The sequence below is a fragment of the Lytechinus pictus genome, chromosome 13 (genome assembly GCF_037042905.1).
Source record: "Lytechinus pictus isolate F3 Inbred chromosome 13, Lp3.0, whole genome shotgun sequence".
Lineage (NCBI taxonomy): Eukaryota > Metazoa > Echinodermata > Echinoidea > Temnopleuroida > Toxopneustidae > Lytechinus > Lytechinus pictus.
The window spans coordinates 92,804-96,575 of NC_087257.1; the positions used below are offsets into that span (position 1 = coordinate 92,804).

Consider the following 3,772-nt stretch of genomic DNA (forward strand, 5'->3'; position numbering starts at 1 on the left):
GCAACATCATCATCGTACTTGCAAGGGAATATATTCACCCTTTTTTATTCATTCTGGAAAATAAAGGTATTTGGTATGCTGTGATTTCACCCAAAATGGATTATCGTCGTAATTATACACTTTGCAAATGATCTGAATACAAGGAGGTAAAGAGACCATGCATTCATGAGTAGCGTGACAATAGGCAATGAAAAAAGCACTAGAGCAGACAACAAAGCGGTATCGATCGAACCCGACTTGTCCGCGCGTGCTGATTGCCCTTACGCATTTTTGTACACAGTGCCTATTGACTTGGGGAAAAATGAAGATTTTACAAAATAACACGACTTTTTCCTCGTAAATTTCTTAACTATTCTGTTGATTTGAGAAGCGAGACCTTTAATTCTAGAAAGAAAAATGTCTGATCTTTCATCTTTACATTTACTAAAAATCCTGAAAATACTTCAGTTTGGCGCAATTAGCAATAGATAAGGAAAACACCGCCACAGATCCAAATATCAGCAATGTACAAAAACGGCTCCGCCGCAGGGAGAGGTATCCGGTTTCGCGGGCCCGCACGCAAAGGGTTAAAGACCAATAGAATAATAGCCCTGCTCGCGCTAACAATAGGGGATGTGTCACGCACGCTGCACACATCGCTGCACATGCGCTATGCATGCAGCGCACCGCTGCCACGGACCTCGAACGCATACTTGTTTTTTCACAACATGACACCTGTTGATTACAAACCGCTCTCGATAACCTTGTCCTTGATTAAGCCAAAATAGCTCTTCTCGACATTGTTTTTGTTTTGGATCACGTTTTTACTGTTTAAGTGTTTCTATCTTCTGAAGTTCTCTTACGCGTTATTATTGACATTTTTAATTACGAGTTAAAACTACGAGAGTTTCATCTTCTTCAGCTGGTACCGGTAGTGGTCGTGCCGTATTCGTTCACTGTCTTTGGTCACTCGCTCCCGGGCGCGGCCGTCCCAGCAGAGCCAGCCAAGCAGTTCGAGCGAAAGCGACGAGTAAAGGGACAAGAACTCGGAGTCCACACTTTGTTTCTACAACAAGTCAACGGGCAACTTGCTCAATCGTAGAGGACTGGGGAAGTGTACAACAGGCCTGTCGTTTCCGTCCGGCGAAACAAAGAGATGATGGAGGTGAGATATTGTAAATTTTAATGATAATGTGTGCCTGAGTGAGTGAGATAATGTACCGGTAGGTCCTAGTCGATAGTCTTGAGGACTCCATGATGATAATTTTTTAATATTTTGACATACTTCTTCATCATGGAGCCTTGAACCGCCTGCCATTTAAAGAGACACTTGTAAACAAAGATGGATTTCCCTAGGAAATCCATCTTTTAAGAAAAAAATCACGTAAATGATTTTGATTTTATTTTTTTACACCTTCATACACCTAATGGGTATGAAAGTTTCCAAAATTGGTTAATGAAAAGGCGAAAAATTGAAGGTTTCTTACCAGACCGATCTCTCGTAGATCCCTCATCCGTTTGTCAACAAAGCAAATACAATAGGTCTTGCCCATCAACCGCTTCGTTACGTACCTGCGATTAGTGATGTTACAAAATGCCATTTTGAAGAACATTTTATAGATAAAAATTATTATCTAACAAATACTAAAATTTCATACATGATTATAAATAATTATTATAATAATAATAATATAAATTGCGTGCCCTTGCAAATCATGATATTTCTGGTTATTTTCATAAGTGGGCGAGACACAAAATCGCTTATGTTAAGCCTTGTCTTAGTTTAGAAAAGTAAGCAAAATCGCTTTGCAGAATACATCTCACATTACCATTGTTGAAATTTTGTGCTCGTTCAGCTGCAGGTTTTTTTTTTTTTTTTTTTTTGGGGGGGGGGGGGGGGCAAGGGTTGGGTACATGTATACAACCATCTGGCCATGGAGTAGCCACAAAAGCTAGCCCATCTTAAGGTTAACAGTGAATGTGATGTAAATAAAATTGATTACTATCGGTACAAATCATTCATATTACAATATGAAAAACCTTTGCATTTCAAAATTTGACACAAAAACTAATTGCTGTATAGAGTTAAAATATTTTTTTTCTTCTTAAATGTCATTACAGAACTCAGAAGTACCACAACTGAATTGGGAAGGACAGTGAGAAGTCTCTGGAAGACAGGAGATGTGTGTGTATTTGAGTTTTGTCAGACGTGTATCAAGCAGATATGATTATTTACGTCTGGGACCGACCTTTAACATCACAATCTGAAAGACGTGACCAGGGCTCGAACCTCTGCATCAATTTGTAACTTCCCCACAGCTTGGATTACAGGCGCAAGCCACAACGCCCAGGACAGGAGAGCTGTCACAGATTATTTTACAAATTTGTTAACCCGGGTACATAGTTACATACATGTTGTTTACATAATTTTGAACATGCACCACAGGCCACAAGTTAAAGGACAAGTTCATCCCTACAAAAAGTTGATTTGAATAAAATGAGAAAAATCCAACAAGCATAATACTGAAAATTTCATCAAAATTGGATGTATAATAAATAAGTTATGACATTTTAAAGTTTAGCTTAATTTCACGAAATAGTTATATGCACATCCTGGCGGGTATGCAAATGAGGAGACCATGACGTCATCCACTCACTATTTCTTTTGTATTTTATTATATGAAATATTCTAATTTTCTTCTCATTGTCAAGTGGTACAACGATTAATTCCTCCATGAACATGTGGAATTAGCATTGTTTAATACTCCATGGTTCAGTCAAGTTGGTCCTTATTGTCAAATCTTTAAAACAATAAAAAATATTGTATAATTTAAACAATAAAAAACAAAAGATATAGTGAGTGATGGACATCATCGACTGACTCACCTAGTTGTGCATATTACTGTTTTGTGAAAAATAAGCGAAACTTTAAATGTCATAGCTTTCTTATTTTACATCCGATTTTGATGAAATTTTCAGCACTATGCTAGTTTGATTTTTCTCTATTGATTCCAGTCAGCATTTTCCTGGGGTGGACTTGACCTTTAATGAAAAACTTACTCTTGTCTACAAGTCCAATGCAAATTTAATCATAAATGTCATTTGCCACCCAATGAAATTACCACGTGTTAAATTATTCTAAGGTGAATTGTGTAATTGCTGTGGCTTTGAAATTAAGGTAATTTTATCCTCGTGTAGCTTTGAAATTAAGATAAATTTATCCTTGTGTAGCCTTGAAATTAAGATAAATTTATCCTCTTGTAGCTTTGAAATTAGGATAAATTTATCCTCATGTAGCCTTGAAATAAAAATAAATTTATCCTCGTGTAGCTTTAAAATTAAGATAAATTTATCCTCATGTAGCCTTGAAAATAGTATAAATTTATCCTCATGCAGCCTTAAAATTAGGATAAATTTATCCTCGTGTAGCTTTGAAATTAAGATAAATTTATCCTTGTGTAGTCTTGAAATTAAGATAAATTCATCCTCGGGTAGCCTTGAAATTAGGATAAATTTATCCTCATGTAGCCTTGAAATTAAGATAAATTTATCCTCGTGTAGCTTTAAAATTAAGATAAATTTATCCTCGTGTAGTCTTGAAATTAGGATAAATTTATCCTCGTTTAGCCTTGAAATTAGGATAAATTTATCCTCATGAAGCCTTGAAATCAAGATAAATTTATCCTCGTGTAGCCTTGAGATTAGGATGAATTTATCCTCGTGTAGCTTTGAAATTAAGATAAATTTATCCTCGTGTAGCTTTGAAATTAAGATAAATTTATCCTCGCGTAGC

At 36.1% G+C, this 3,772-nt stretch overlaps 1 long non-coding RNA gene across 1 annotated transcript; it reads left to right on the top strand.

Annotated features, from left to right (window-relative positions):
- Window positions 1-695: 695 nt before the first annotated feature.
- On the top strand, window positions 696-2,486 carry LOC129274666 (uncharacterized). Its single transcript, XR_010295468.1, has 2 exons — window positions 696-1,144; window positions 2,101-2,486. It is a non-coding gene; the product is annotated as an uncharacterized LOC129274666 (long non-coding RNA).
- The last annotated feature ends 1,286 nt before the right edge of the window (window positions 2,487-3,772 follow it).